This window comes from Pleurodeles waltl, chromosome 4_1, assembly GCF_031143425.1.
Source record: "Pleurodeles waltl isolate 20211129_DDA chromosome 4_1, aPleWal1.hap1.20221129, whole genome shotgun sequence".
NCBI classification, from domain to species: domain Eukaryota; kingdom Metazoa; phylum Chordata; class Amphibia; order Caudata; family Salamandridae; genus Pleurodeles; species Pleurodeles waltl.
This window is the reverse complement of record NC_090442.1, coordinates 461,007,379-461,024,323: the sequence shown is the minus strand read 5'-3', so window position 1 is coordinate 461,024,323 and position 16,945 is coordinate 461,007,379. Positions and strand designations below refer to the sequence as shown.

Below are 16,945 nucleotides of genomic sequence, written 5' to 3'. Positions count from 1 at the left end.
TTCTCATGGGTGCAGCTTGGTTGGAGCAGCTGCAGTCTTCTCCTTCCCTGTGTAGCGTCGTCCGCGTCGCGTCCTTCTTCCTCGCCCTTTCCGTCTTCTGCGCCATTTCTGTCCAGGGGCGCACTCTTGGTTTGGAGCAGTTGCTTTCTGAAAGTGCTGCTGTAGACTTGCCTTCCTCCAATCTTGTTTTCCTTTTAACACAGGAATAGGGTGCAGTACCAACTTTGGCCACTGGATGCCAGTAGTGCACTTCTTTTTTCAACTTGAAATGCATTTTTTCCTCCTACCGGCCTCATTTGTTTTGTAACAGACGCCTGTGAAGCCATGCTGAGGAGCCATGCTTCGAGAAGAGTTCTTCAGGCTGGAGGAGGCATGTAGGTAACTTTTCTTTCTTTTGTACTTTTCTGTCTTCCTTTTTTTTTTTTTTACTTTTAAAGGCAAACAGAACCTCGTGGTGAGGGGGGCACTCTGGGCAGTTTACTTGTGTTTGGTGCGTGTCAGCACCTCTCCCCTTCTTTCCCCGCATTTCGCTGTGTTTTTGAAGGGGTGGGGGGCAAGGCCCTAGACATTTTTCACATTTTTTTTTTCATGTTGACCGGCAATGCTTCTGTCTGGTGCGCGGCTGAGGCAACATTCCTCACGCTGCGGGCCGCGTTGCTGGCATTTCTAGGGTGGGGGGCAGCCCTGGGCATATTTTTCTATTTTTTTTGTGGTGCATGCCAGCACCATTACGGATCCCACGTTGCGGCCGCAGCAGCCGTCCTTTGGACCGCATTCTTTTCTTGGGGGCGACCGGCCCCGGCCATGACTTGGCATTTTTCAGGTGCGTGCCAGCACCGAGCGCTTTGTTTTGCTTTGGTGCATGCCAGCACCATTTTCCTTTCTCGTGCGCGGCCCCAGCAGACTTCCCAACACGCTGGGGACGTGCTTCAGCAGACTTGTGGGGGGGGTCGGCTCTGGGCATTTTCACTTGGTGCGAAACAGCACCGTTATTTGTAAAAGGAAAAGGAAACGGCCCGGGGCATTTTCTATGTAATTGTTGTTGTGATGCGTGGCAGCACCATACTCTTCCTCACACGCAGCCGCAGCGGCATGGCACACGCTGCGGCCCGCATTATTTTCTTGGGGGCAGGGGCGGCCGGCCCCCACATTGCTTCGTGCCCCTCACTTCTTAAGACATTATGCGCGGCCCCAGCAGCCTTCCCACACGCTGCGGGCCGCGCTTTTCACCATGAACATTTTCAAAGGGGGGGCGGCCTTGGGCATTACCGCATGCTTCTTTTGGTGCGCAACAGCACCGTCCTGTTCACGGCGATCACAGCCGTCCTGGCAGTGCTGTGGTCGCCGCACTGCTTGGTGGGTGCTTTTTAGCACCGTCGCGCTTTTCTGTTTGCGGCCGCAGCCGTTTTCTCAGAGCTGCGGGCCGCGTTGGTTACTGTCAGAGGGGCTTTCTGCTCATACCCCCGGGCTCACCTCATGCTCGGTGTGGGGGGGATGGCGCTCACGTTCCCCTCCTTCCACGGGACATCATTCTGTTGGTACTTCATGCGGAGCTGCCTCGGGCACAGGCAGCTCTTCCCCCTTTGAGCAACATCAAAGTTGCTGCCCGTGCTCACGTGGAATCGTCGACCCTCGTCACCAATGTAGTGTTGGGGCCCTAGGCCCCATGCTACTAAAAGGAGACAACATGGACACGGTTTCTTAGTGGGTGGAACTGGCCCTAGGCACGTGCGCCCGGCCCTTTTTATTGCCAGGGTCACCTGACCGGTGACGCCTGTGTTGGGTGGGGTGTAGGTGGGAGGCCAGCCCTCAGCAGAGAGGCTGGCCAAACACTAGAACGTGTCCAGCAGGACACTACAAAAGTGACATTCTAAAGTTATGAAATGGCTCAACATAAAATGAGCCTGCCACCCTCCCCAATTCAAGTCCCTTATTAATTTTGTGTTTTCGTTTACCGGGCCTCTCCCTACATAAGTTGGCCACCTTCATAGCTAGAGAAGGCCCCTATGAAGGTACTATGAAGTCCTCTATTAAACAACTACCACAAATGTCACCCCATTTCTGTCCCTAAATTCCTGCAATGCCCTCTGCAACTCAAGAATGCAAACTGAGGCTGGAAGGCAGCACTGCTGTGCCTCCAGCACCTGCTACCATTCACTTTTTTAGATCTGGAGCCAGAGCACCCTTTTCTCCTCCATTGCTCCTTTTTTCTTCTTGCCCGTCACTTCTCCTGTGCTTGGCACTCGCTCCACCATGGAAACATTTGTTGAAGGGATGAGTTTTACCATACCTAATGCAGACGTGCCTAAACCCCCAACCCTGCCGCAGAAGGCACTGCCCAGATTACGCTTCAAGCAGACATCTTTTCTCCTGAACACGACTACATAATCGTCTTGTCTCTGAGAAACCCTCCTAACAGAAGCCATCCAGTCGAGGGGCTATTGGTAAAGGGCGAGCTTCCCATTCCAAGTATCCAACCAGAGGGCATTGCTTCTCTTGCTCAGCTTGCTATAGGATTATTTTGCTTATACTGCTGAAACCTTTCATCATGTATACCACTGATTTTACTTGCAGTTCCTTAATATCCTTCGCGTACACTTGGAATCTGAATGCCTGTTATTTCTTATTCTGGATGAGTATGCAGTTTATAATGGTAAAACCTGAGTTCCAAATTAGGAGAGTCGAGATGGAAACTTCTTCTCACAGTTGACAAAAATTCCAATAAACTACAATGCACACGTCTCCTCCCCTTATGGCAGCAGAGCAAACATATTAAAGGACAGTAGTCGCACTATTGTCTCACTTAAACCTGTGCCCCATGCATAATTTTATCCCTGTCCCGTCTCTCGAGCCCAAGCATGGTGGTCATCGCTGCGTCCAAAAGAATAAACTAAAATCCCAATATGGCTCCTTTCTTTTCATTACTTCCTTCTTGTTCCTTCACTCACTTGCCCATCACTTTCCTTGTACTATTGGCAATCTCCAAACATATCTTCAATGCTGCCTGTCCTGCCTCTGCTCCTTCCTCCACCTGCTTCAGATCCATTGCTGTCATTCCACCAACGTTTATGACCTCCTTCTGGGGGATTTTCTTGCCTACATCACTTTCTCTAACTCTCACACCTCTCTACTCTTTCTCCGTCCCCTTTCTGCTATATGTGATCTGCTACCCTAGCGCTCTCTGCTCACACACCTTGAGGAACTATACCCCGATTTGCTCCCCTTCCTCATCCGATTCATTATCCTCGACTAAATAAAAACCTCAAACACCACATCTTCCTCTCAGATTGCCCCTAGGCTCCTTCTTACATACCATACCCCTACACTCTGCAGTCCTCTAAGTGGCAAAGCTCTCATCCCTCCGCCATCTGCTCTGGTCGATACGGTTTCCCTTCCTCTCCTTCATCTGCTACTTCTTTATTCTGTGCCCCACACTTCCTTGCCTTCTTGTCTCCCCCGACTTGCATCCACCTTGAAATGCTGCTGCCAGCTTCTCCTTCCTCTGCAGTCCACAGCCCTCCTGCTAGTCCAGGCGTACTGCCCTCCCACCTCCCCTACTTCACTCCTGCTAAGGATCTGCCCATACTCCTCTACTAACAGTAATTGCGTGTCTGGCACCTCAGTGAGGTCCTTCTCTTCCACACACTCTTGCCCTTGCCCTTGTCCTTCTCCTCTGTGACTCTTGCCTCTTATCTGTCCTTCCCCATTTCGTTCAGCCTCACATTCTTTTTCTTATTGCTTTCCATCTGCTACTCAATCATAGCTTCTATCTTTGCCGCCTACATCTCCTCATCCACTACTAGTGGCTTCATCTCCACTCTTTTCTCTTTTCTAGCCATCCGCCAGCACTTCCTCTGTTCCCCTCCCCCATTTCCTGCCACAGCTCCTGATTGGTAACAGTCGGCGTTGTGTTGTCGGACGCTGGCGGCGAAGCACGCTTCATGGACCCCGTTCCCTCCCGGACAACCATCAGGTAAGGTGATCGACCGACAGGGGAGGAGGGGGGGGTGTTGAGTGTTGTGTGCGTGAATAGGTGGGTGTGTGTGTGTGTGTGTGTGAATGGAGGGGGTTGGGGAGTGTTGTGGGTGTTTGTGTGCAAGTGTCTGTGTGACTTCATGTAGGCGGGGGTGGGAGGAGTGTCATGGTCATGTGTGCATGTGTGTGTGAATGAGTGAGCGTGGATGTGTGCGTGTATGTATGTGTGGTGTGTGCGTGCATGGATGGAGGTTTGGGTACAGTACAGAGATGGGGGGCATCGTTGCTTGGGGGGTGGGGGGCTTCTGATGGGGTCAGGGGTGGGGGTTCCGAAATGGAGGGGGGTTGGGAAGTCCTGTAATGATTATGAGTATTCCTATCACCAGTATCCTTACTGCCAGGGATTACGTGGCGGGGCTGCCACCACGGAATACCTGGCAGTAAGGATACTCAAAATACCTCAGGCAGTGTTAGGTGGACCGCCGGGTCGAAGGTGGACAACCTTCGGCCAGGCGGTCCTACCCCTCTGGCGGTACAGGTGGTGAACTGGCTGCAATGCAGTCAGTTCACTACCCATGTCATAGTTTGGCGGTCCTGCACCGCAACGCTGTCGACGGTCTGGCCGCCACCACCGACGTGGCAGGACTGCCAGGGTCATAATGACACCCAAAGTGTACTGGCTTGTTTTGATTATATTAAAATATTTGTTCCCACCACACTTGAGAATTACAAAAAAGTGCTTCATTTGTGCTTCCCTAATTCAGATATATTCTGAAATATTTGCACAGTTCATTTACATAAATGTAAATGTAGTTGTGTTCTAGAAAACAACCCTTTCTATCCCAGTACCTAACAAGATTATCACATAAATACTCTCACTTTGAAGTCAGAGAAAGAAAAGTAAACACCAAGCCCCCTGGGAGACAGAGTCTGATATTTGACCTCTGTCTTTGAATGCACAGCAAATGAGATAAAATAAGAACAAAATGTAAAGGCTTGTTAGGCTTTTCAAGCCTTTCAAGTAAAAGGCAGGGGCCTCGGATGCGTCTCTGCAGGCCACAGGCTCGTTTACATTAATTGATTTGCCCAGTCACACAGAAAGAATTCTCCTGGCAATTTTTTGTTGCAAGAGCCTGGATATATCCTGGAAACAAGCCATATGATGGATACTCCCCCCAGCTACTAAAATACTGCATACAAGACACTAAAGCAGTTTGGGCCACTTCAGACATACCCCTCTACAATTGCAGACTGAGGGGTTTGGACTACTTACCTTAGTGTCTCCACTAGATTATTGTAGTCCTGATGATGACCCTTATTTAAGTGACTGCATGGGGTCGAAACATTGCTAATTGTGTACGATGGACTGGTGCTTGAGGAAATCTAACTATTAGGATTCCAACACTTTCTTTGCTGGGGGTGTTGTTTGTTTTTACTTATTTGCTGACACCAGACTTTTGTATATATTTGGATATTTTGTAACACTTGTGCATTTCTGTCTCACTTAATCACTTGCACTGCCCCACACCACTCTTAAGAACACCTATGTTTATATAATAATTCAATTTGTGATGGAAGTAATGTTTCATTCAAAGAGAATTGTTTTTTATATAAATACATTTCGTTTAATATGATCCTCTAGCAATTGGAGGTGTAGTCTGAATCATTGCAGTGGAAGTATAGGCTTAAACTTCCCTCTTCAAGACCATTACAGTAGAGTGTTTTTGTTTACCTTAACAGGCTACGTTACACAGGAGGGAGGAAGGCATGCTGGACAGCTTAAAACAAATAAAGCCAGCAAAAGGAAAGCCAGAAAATGTGGGTTGCAAACCACAAAGCCAGCGATAAGCAGTGTGTTGAATGCATTCTCAGAGAAGCTTTCAGAATGTTACAATAAGTCTTTTCGCACCCAGGCTTTGACCTAAAAAGGAAATGGAACCTCGACTGTGAGGCAGATGTTTTATATGTAGAACCAAAACGTGTGCTCTTTCTGGCTTTCAAGGCACATGGATGCAGTGCATACTGTTTTTTCAGGTGATCCCCACAATGTAGATTAGAGCAAGAATGAGCAACGAGCGGGATGTAAAGGGATACATAAAGCCCAACAAAATCTAATGGTCACAATAATGGGACATCATAATCTTTCATGAAATGCCATGGAATTGAAGGACAAATCCTGAAAATTAGATGAAAGCCAGTGACTGACCCAAAGCCCACTCACTCTGTGTACTTCATATATTGTATTTTTTAATTTGACATTACATGAGTTCTCCCAAACAGCGAAACACAATATATAACCTCTATGCGAGGAATGTTATGTGGCCTCCTTTTGAAGTAAACAATCTGAACAATTTGGTTCTGTAAACAGCGTATGACTCAGTGTTCCTTCCTTCACACAGCATAGATAACAATTGAAAATGATTATTTAAGCTAGTCACCAAGTAGTCACGAGATTGAAATGCTCTACCTGCCAAGACTTTGCAAAACGAATTCAGACCTACACTTAACAATGACATTTTACTTTATAGCCAGTAAAAATACATTTTGTTGCTGTGCGCACGTCTAGTTTAGCACACGAAACAGAGGAGCAACACACGAAGAGGCCAAATAGAAACTGCTGTGTGCATTACACTTTAAAGTACACTCAATCAATTTGAACAAATAAATAATGCGACGTGAGGGACAGAGGAAAGGAGAGTCCTGTCGGGATCACTTTCTCGGCCGAGCCTCCGCTCAACTCTAAGGACGCGCTTTTTCTAAATCTTTGTCCTGCAGCATCGATCGTCTCCACTTTTTCCACCACTCAGCTGGGCTGCGTCCTTCCCCAGCCTTCAAGTCCTCATTTGCTGCAGTTTGTGTTTCTGCTATGCTGTAGAGGAGCCTTCTGCATTCGCAGCCATCAATAGAGATATAAATAAAATATTTCTGGGACTGAATACTCAATGGTGTCCTTTATTATGAGAAATGCTGACCCATCACGTTTGTTGTTAGTTCAGTCTCTGTTCACCAGCAAATAATTATGTGGACTTAAAAATGCATTGCTTCTCGACTTGCCCATAACATATCCTTATCTCCGGAAACACCTTTGCCTTTCCTAATAGCAGCGAAATACACGACAGAATAATTTTGAAATGAGGGCAACTAAGCTTCATGGGCACTAAGCCTCTCATTTTTCTCCACTGATTGATGCATTTGGAAAATTTGTCAGTGTGCCTGTCTAACGCTAATTCCATGCAGCAAGATGGCTTCTCATATGTGCGTTTCAATGTGCTCTATTTAATGGTTCATATTTATGTTTCTGCATGTTGGACATATAATCATTTTGAAACGGGTAAAACCATCAAGTGTAAAACACTTTAAATAGGAATCATTAAAATATAAAATGAACTATTCAAGAGCTTTTCCAAGTTCCAAGATAATCAGGGGTCTGATTTAGACCTAGGTAGCAGGTACTCTGCCTCAAACATGACTGATACCCCATCCGCCTAAGTACACGTGCCGTATGCTATAATGCTCTTGTAATAAGGGAGACAGGATATCCGTAATGTGTATTTCAGAGTAACCCATCCACCAAACTCTAAATCGGTTCTAAATTTTGTTCTCCGCGTAGGTCTCATTCCGTGTACCCTAATATTTTGGTTGGTGATGCTGTTCCCAGTAACTAACAACACCACAGGATGCAGTATTTGGAACTTGTGATTTTACCCAGCCACTCTTACATCAGCAGGATAGAACGAGACGTGATATGCAGTATTGGAGATTGTACATCCACTCACTTCTTGTTTTCAAACATTTTTATTTGGATACATTTTGACAAATTTTTCCTGTTAAAATGTGTAGAGGCAAAATCACATTCTGTGGCAATTACTGTAAAACTTGATGTACAACTAGTTTACACCCAAATCAAGATTCAAATGACCCTGGATGCAACTGCCATATTGCCCTTTATCAACTGCTGTGTCCTTGTATCATGGACGTTTTTGCATATCAACAAAATGTACTGGCACTGTATCATTGTTCCTAACTTTGTTGGCAGGCAGTCCCCCCAGCTCTCAATTTTACTATGTCTGAACTTAGAATAACACATTACCTACTCAACCCTTTTTCTCATACTAATACTTACTACTATGAGGTTTCCAACCTCTAACCAGGCACCATATGACACAGCTAGAACCATTCGGAAGGTTCAAAGTAAAATCCCCCTGCTCCCTTTCCTCCAAGCCCCTCCCACCATGATAAAGAGGTCTGAGCCAAAAACACTTCCTGATTTCTTCATCTGCTCATCAGTACCACAATATGGACTTATGGAGACTGTAGAACCCTTTCTAGGTAAGCCTTGAGAGGTGGGCCTCTCCGAATATGGGATTCCAGGCCTCTCCTTTTTTACTCCTAGAAGGGCACAGTATCAGGCGCATAAGGGTTAATTTCTCCCTGCTGCTGACACTTCTATTCTCTATCTATTGAAAGGCATGGCCTTATGATAAGTTTGGGACCTGTAAGCATTTGTCCCTTATATTTTCTTTGTTGGCAGGGTTGATGGCAGCCTCAGACGGATTGCATTTTGCGACCTCAGCCTCTGCTGCCGAATGCCTTTCAGTTCGGCAGCCCTAATGCAGTCACATTTTCCAGCTGTTGCCTCCACCAATGTGGCCGCATAAAGGTCAGTACTACCGCTGTGCACACTTTGCTTTCACCTGATGCGGAGGGCTTACTGTTTGCATCTGGGGCCACAGATGCTGTCTCTGGAAGGCCTGTTTCCTCCCTGCAAGGCATCCTAGATCTGTTGTGTTCTGCTCCTATATGCACGTTTGCAGGTGTGCCTGGTTTCCCCCAGCAAGGTGATCGGGCATTACCCGTCTAGGGATCAAGGTGTTTCTTCCTTTCTCAGGTTCATACCTGCTTCCTGCATCGATACTGGGCTCTGGTAATAGACGTGTGTTATATCCATGCCTCTCTTAGAATGTTAGGAGCTTGGATTGTTGGGGATATTCCAGGAGAATGTTGGGGAGATTGAGGGCGGTTGTTGAGAGAGGTGGAGGTTGGGATGCTTTGCTCCCTTGTAACTTGTATGTTTCTCATTAGATAAAGAAACTTGGATTATAACCATGTTTCCTTGCATTCATTGCTTGCAACACTGGTGACGAGGGGCTCACCTACGCTACTGAGAGAAGCATCCTGACTTCGTTCTGTATTATCAACAAGGACGCACTTTACTCCTAGTGGAACCTGACGCTGTGAGTTTGCCTCTACACCTTAATTTTTTCTTTCGGTATCCAGCGTGACCGCATCCCATGTGGTTTCTGTCATCACGAGCGCCCTGTTCCTGGGCAACTACGCATGTCTACAGACAGCCTGTGCTTCTTTGTTTCAGCACGAGCATTCAATGTAGCCGCGTCATCGTCTCTTAGCAACGCTTCTGTGGCATTGGATATTAAAGGAGCGTTGGTAACTGCGTGCTTCCGTCCTCTGCTCCTAGCAACGTCATTGTTAATACTGATAATGCAGAAGGTAGCTGCTCCTGTAGTGTGGTTAGTTTTACGTATTCATTACGCTTTAGCTTCAGGCTTTAGGCCTTTGTGCACTTTGCCCTGAATATATTTTATTCATTTGCTGACAGCTTAGAGCCTCTGTGCACTTTGCTCTACATGCTTTTTATTAGGCTTCGTACTGTTATTTTTCAAATAGCCAGTTCTACGGTGTTGTTTTTTATTTCATATCAGACTGTTTTGCCTACTTCAGCACTGGAGTTCTCTATAACATATTTACTCTGTGCTTCAGTCAAGGATACAGTCTGGTACATTGCCGATAGACGTGGTAGGAGTTTAGACTTGGCATTCCTGCGTAGTAACATTTTGTGATCACGATGACATGCTAGTTATAAAATCACTTCCTTGTCCCAATACATGCAAGAGGGAGATTCCGACCAGGGAACCACAACTAGACGCTGACTGCCTCGTTGCAGATGCTGAACCAAGATCACAGGTCTTTGCTCAGGTATGAGGGCTGATGTCTCCACAGTGATTCTAATAGGCAAGCTAGAAGCTTAACATGCTGTGCTCTAAATAGAACAAGCAGAGGGAGAGTAGAAACTGTTAGACAATATGATAGCTTTGTTCTTATGTTTTACTCTCCTGGTGACTATTTCAATCCTACTGTGTTGTATCGTTCTGGTTATTGCGGCTCACGCCTTAATATCTAAAATACAGTCGTTTTATTAAAACATAATATAAAACTTATACCGTCTTTGTCATTTGTATATGAGATCATATTGGAAATAAGAGAGTTGGTTTGGATCTGAGTAACCACGACTTCCCTGAGAAGTTCCAAAGATGTCATGCGCTCGGCTGCCAAATCATTCCTTCCACATGGGAGAAATGAGGCACTGCTAGTTAGCCGGAGCAAAAACCGGATTTAGGGTGACAGAGTTCTTTACACGTGGGTCAGACTCAGTCCCCCACACCGTTATAGATCCTGCTACCTAGAAATCCAGTAGTCTCATTTAGAATAATGAGAGCCCACGCGACATGGCGCCGCCAACGTTTGGTCTGGCTCTAATGATTAGGTACGACTGACTCTCTTGGTCTCATATATATTTTGACTCCTCGGTTCCGTATACGGAGACGTCCGTGGGGCTGAGGGTTTCCGCCGCCACGGCATAGGTGCTTCCTGTTGCTTAGTGGTTGGTTGTTCAAGCTTGAACTTTGAAAGGAAACACCCCGATATTGGTGTGCCTTCTCTGACCTGAGGCTCTTTTTTTATAAAATGGCGAATCCTAATGTAGTGAATATAGCAATTAATATGCGTCATCCACTCACGGGACATCTGTTGGCACATGGACTGACAGTCCAGGGGGGTCCAGTCACTTTTGTGGTGGACGCCCATGCAGCCTATAGAACGGAACTTTTTTATTCTTGGGTCGGATTTCCAGCAGTGTATGGGGGAACAAATACTTTTCACGAATACACTGTTGCGAATGTCCCTGGACAATACAGGGCTTACGCTTATTTAGAAATACCTCTATCTTATCAAGAACACCATAATTGGCTTGATGGCGCCCTCCCACACTCAGTAGCACAAGTTAGGTTAGGTCCACTGAGTAATGATGGTCCTACCTGGCCTTTATTGGCTACATATACACCACATCCTGCGGTTGCTCAATTGGCAATGGTTGAAGTTCGTCGTTTATATACAGAATTAACGGCTACATATAGACGATTAGTTCAGTTTGTAATGCAGACACTAAATACGAATGCAGCGCGTGCTGCTCCAGCGCACCCACAGGCTGTGGATCCAGGTATTAATCCGCCCACTGTGCACTCAGTTATGGGTAAAGTACCGGCTAAACGAGAGGAGACTCCATTTTGGCTGGCGCAAAAAATGAATACGCTGGAAGCAGTATTTCCCCATACGGGACCTCAGGATAAACAGAATTTTGACGATGTGTTTGCCGTACAGGATGGTTCCTCCGGTGGACCTTTGTAATACCTGGGGCACGGTGTTTGCCGCGCTCTACACTATGGCACACGGTACACCGACATTAGCTAATTTACCGGACGTACTTAAACAGATTCAGGAAGAATATGGGGCTGCCCCTGCCTTGGATTTGGGCATGCAGTTGCTGGGCAATTTTGCCACAGTTTCTTCTATTATTTTGAGTAATCTCAAAGGAGAGGCAGTAGCACACTAGCAGTGCGAATGCGTCTTCGGGATGTTCCGCTGCTTAATCAGGAGCGGGAGCTTCCGAGAATAATAGCAGAAACATATTCTAGTATTGGTCATGATAGCCTAGGGGCTAGACCACAAAAACCCCAGTTACAGGGTAAAAATAATAAAGATAATGCTAAACAACAAGCACCTGAGGGTTCGAAAAAGCGCTGGGAAAAGAAACAGCAAACACCTAAGAAAGATGGTGAGCAGTCTCCGCAACCGGAGACCCCACAGAATAAGTATAATCTCAGGAATAGGGATACTTTGAAGACGCCTGATAGATATCAATATACTGATACACGCCAATCTCATTCCTTTCAGGACTCCTCGGAAAAGAGAAGTGAGAGAGGTGGGCGGTCAGAGCGGAGGACGGAGTACGTGAAACCGAGACAGGATTTACAACGCTCAGCGGAGGTTTCTATTAAACAAGAAGAGAAACCGCTGCAACAAAAACAGCAATTTAAAAAGAAGAAAGTGGCAGCAGTCTCAGTCAGACATGCCGCTCAAGAAGAGAGTTCTCTTGACGAACAAGACATGGGCGTTAGCACTGTTAGACAGCGCGGCAGAGGTCACAATAGTTCGCCGGAGTCTTCTAGAGCATCTGGAGGTGAAAGCAACTGATGACTTCATACAAGTCGAGATGGCGGATATGCGAGTCTCTGATCCTGATAGAGTATATGAAGTGACTCTGCGATTGGAAGGGGACATTGACCGTATTATAAACGCCATTTTTTGGGACCTTGTGGGAAAATCATATGATGTTCTGCTGGCCGAACAAGATTGGCCACCTGACTTTGTTCGCGACTGTCCAGTTGGGGAGGAGGTTATTACACCTTCCTTCTCACCACTTGTTCCGAGAGAACTAGCAGAGTCCTATAGTAAATCATGGGCTCTAGCACAGGCTCCCGCCTTGTATAGAAATAACGTGGGGTGGGACAGACAATCACCTTATCATGTAATTCCGATAAAGGGCGAACCTCAGCCACAACCGCAGTATCCTATCAAATTTGAAGCAAGGGCATCGGTTAGAAAAATTCTTACACGATTGGAGTATCAGGGTGTAATTGAGCCCTGTGTCTCGCCGATGAATAATCCCTTGTTTCCGGTTGCTAAACCGGACCATTCATATAGGATAGTGGTGGATTACCGACATTTGAATAGTCATACACGCACATATGCAATACAGAATTCACGCAGCGCTTATGAATAATATAGTGCGTAAAAAATACAAGACAACATTAGATATCTCTAATGGATTTTTCTGCCAGAATATAGAGCCCAAGAGTCGGGACTATACCTGTTTCAGTGCGTTTGGCTCTCAGATAAAATTTTGTCGTTTGCCTCAGGGGTATAAGAATAGCCCAGGACTGTTTTCGGCTCGTGTAACTGAAATGCTGCATGAGTTCGACCCTGAAGCATTATCATATGTTGATGACATACAGTATATCTGACAGATGATGAGATTCTGCAACATCTAAGGCGTGTATCGCGCATTGTTGTGGGGTTTGGTGATATTGGCTATAAGTTTAATTTTAAGAAATCAAAGATTGCCTTCCTCAGCGTCATTTTCCTGGGATATGAGTTGTCGAGTGAGGGCAAGAGCCTAGCGCCACATTTTTTGGAGAAATGTGCTTTATTGCAGCCTCCTAATACGGTTCGGAAGCTCCAGTCATTGTTGGGGTTTCTGAATTTTGGCAGAACTTACATTCCTGAATATGCGACGCGTATAAAACCCTTATACGAGTTGATTCGCCCGAATTTTTCGAGTAGTTTTTGGACAATTGAACATACACACATACTGCGAGAGTTACAGAGTGATCTCTTAGCAGTTAAACACTTACACACACGGGACAATAAGACACATTTAGTCATCAGGGTGATACCTGGGGCTGTTGGGTTTACTTATGTCACCTTTAATGAAGGGGAGACAGGCCCGATTGCATACAAGTCTCACTTGTATTCTGCTGCAGAGCAACGTTTTGCACAAACTGAGAAAATTCTCACTGCAGTACAGATGGCTGTTATTAAAGAAAGACCGCTGGCCCAGGGTCAACGCATTGTTGTCGTTTCCCCAGTTCCGGCTTTAGAGGCCGTTACAAAAGCGAGTGTTCCTAATTCGAAAGCTTTACACCCGCGATGGATACAATGGGCTACGTCTTTGACAGCCACTGATGTAGATTATGTATTTGACCCTAAACTGCAGACTCAAGAATTTCTTCAATACGAAATAGAATACCCTGTTCCTGCTGGTACGTTGCCTATTGACCAATATCAAGTGGTCATGTATACCGATGGCTCTGCGCAACCGGCGGTTGGTACTAAACAACAGTATTCTGCTGCATGTGCGGTGGTGAGCGGCACTATGGAGGGGGAAGTGTTCTGCCCCCAACATACTTATACTAAAACTTTGGGAGATTCCACGGCACAGCTGGCTGAGCTCAAAGCTCTATTGTTAGCGTTGGAGCACGCGGTTCCGGCACTTTTAACCTTGCTGGTCTGTGACTTCTACTACTGTGTGCAGTCTTTCAACGAATATTTACACTATTGGAAGATGAATGGGTTCAGAGATTCTAAAGGCAACACCATTAAACATAAAATGTTGTGGGGTAAGGTTGCGGATCTGAAGGAAACGCTTCCTAATGTCCATGTTGTACATACACTTGGACACCAGCACGTTGGAATACATGTTGCTGGGAATACTTTGGCTGATGAAGCCGCGAAATCGGCAGTGGCTGTCGCCACTGTGGCCGCAGTGACTCGTTCAAGTTCCAAACCAGACACAGAAATTTCGGCTGCCATAAAGGCTACGGCTGCTGGCACGCCCTTTCCTAAAGGATTTCCTTCAAAATATAGTTACTGCTTGAATGGTGCGCTGAATGCTACTGTTACAATTCCAGGCATTGGTGTACGTGAAATTCCCAATAAAATTGAGAGACCTCGATTAATTTCTGCAGCACATGAGGGGGTGGCTTCTGCACATGCTGGTGTGGCTGCCACAATTTCACTTTTACAGGCTCGTTACTGGTGGCCTGGTCTCTATAAAGAGACGAAGCAATATGTCCTTTGTTGTGACGTTTGTCAACAGATTAAAGCGTCGTCGGCTAGACGCCCGCAGCAGACGCCCCTTCTGATTTCAAATAAACCTTTACAGTGTGTGTACTTGGATCATTGTGGTCCGCTGACACCAGATAGTGCATACAAATATATATTGGTTGCTGTAGATTCGTGCTCCAGATTTGTACGGGTATGGCCACAACGCTCGGCTGACGCTCGCACTGTTATTAAAGATTTGCGCATCTTTGTCGATATATTTGCAGGTGCGGCTTTTCATTCGGACCAGGGCCCTGCTTTTGCCTCTAAGGCATTCAGGGACACCATGGCTTCGTTGGGGGTCCAACTCCAATTCTCGTCTCCATTTCATCCAGAGGGAAATTCTGTTGTGGAGCGTTTAAATAGTGATTTAAAGCAGTCCTTAACGGCCAGAGTTATAGGTACGGGTCGTGGTTGGCTAGCCCACCTATATGGAGTACAGAGAGCACTTTATAACTTGCCTAGAAGGTCACTGGGGGGTCGTACTTCATATGAGTGCCTGTTTGGAACACAAATGTATGTTCCTGATCTAGATGGTCCTGGTGTGGAGGCGGCAGATACGCCCTTTGACATAAATGATCGTGTCACTGTTTTGCAGGGTTTACAACAATTCCGTGAAGATAACTCTTCTGCCAGTGCTGCCTCCTCAGGAATTAAGGATGAGCCAGTAACACCTACTGGTTGGATACCCAGGATTGGGGATCTGGTGCGTGAAAAGGTCGCAGTTAAAAAAGAATTTGGTCCTTCTTATCGAGAACCTGTCCCTGTGTTAGGGGTGAGCGGCACGAGAACTGTGATTTTACCGCCGCTGCGAGGGGCCAAAGGAAATCGCTTTGTTTCCATTGATAATGTCAAGTTACAACATGTGGCCGATTCTGCACAGCAGACCAAGAGGGACACCCAGTAGTTCCGGAATCCCTCTCACTACTGGGGAGGAAGTCCAGCTGTAGGTGATTTTCACCGACACTGTTTCCTCTCCGAGCTTGGGGAGGGTGGATGATGATCTTGCGATTGTTCCACCGACGGCGATTAATATGGAATCTTGTGATCAAATTGCTGTACGTTCTACTGACGTTTCTGAACATGTGGTTTATAGCGTGCCACGGCGAGAGCCTCCATCTGCTTCTTTGTTCACAGTTGCACCTTTTGCTAGAACTGCTTCTGGCTGCTTCAACGACGCTGATAATGATGTGTCCGGCTCCTCGTCCTCGATGTCTTCTGTCCACGGTCCACGACGACTGCTGGGTTGGCTTAAACGCACATATTTTGTTTTTCCTTGGAACTATTTTTGGCTGTTTTTGGCCGTGATGACTATTTTATTATGGTTGGGATTTGTGGTTACTTTTTTTCTGATAATACATGGTCATTTTCTTCCTGATCGATCTGACATTGAGCACGTGGAGACTGTGTTAAAACTGCATTTTTCGTCTCATATGGTTCGAAGAGACTTGTCCACAGTGAACATTTCTGCTATACCAGTTCCGGATGGAATTGTGTGGGATAAAGTAATGTTTGATATATATGGTCCCACTGAATTGATTCAAATACTGTATGTCCTCAAATTATCGATGAATGATATTGTTATACCTGGCATTGTTTCTGATGATTGGGATGTGAAGACAGTAGATTCAATGCTAACGGATTTGCAATATTATACTGTCTATGACGATGATGATGCTTACCAGTTTAGAGATAATCATGGTGACATGTTTTGTTACAACTATTATGGACACCACTTTATTCATAAAGCTAGTAGCCCCAAGTCCATGTTTAATTATGTGCAATGGGAACATTGCTCGACTCCTCCACAAGGGAGTTCGAAAACGTATTATGATAAATTTGCATATTTTGCTGGGCATGATCCATGTAATGCTAAGTCCTACTATTTTAAAGTTACACTGTATTCTAATAAGCTAATGTTCTTGACCGATACTAAATTACTGTATTCCAATTTGTTTGTATCTAAACTTTCGGTCGAGGGATATGAATACTGGTTTAAAACTGTTGACTTGAAAAGTGTTTGGGGTACGAAAAATTGGCAAATGCAAGGCAGGGACACGTTATTTAGAGCATGTATTATCCCTGTGCAGATGATTTTCCTCAATGACACAGTACAACAGACTAGCTGTTTGGGCTTAGCGACGATTAAGGAGTTGACTTTGCCTAGCATACC

General features: G+C 45.9%; 1 long non-coding RNA gene across 3 annotated transcripts in view; it reads left to right on the top strand.

The window, feature by feature from the left end:
* Positions 1-306: 306 nt before the first annotated feature.
* The window catches only part of LOC138287840 (uncharacterized), an 89,254-nt gene continuing 72,615 nt past the window's right edge, over positions 307-16,945 (top strand). The window contains exons 1-2 of one of the 3 annotated variants that reach the window (XR_011202290.1): positions 307-374; positions 3,836-3,973. This is a non-coding gene — a long non-coding RNA (uncharacterized lncRNA). Of the gene's footprint in view, positions 379-725; positions 824-3,835; positions 3,974-16,945 lie in introns of those variants that run through there. The other 2 variants (XR_011202291.1, XR_011202292.1) reach the window with 2 other exon arrangements.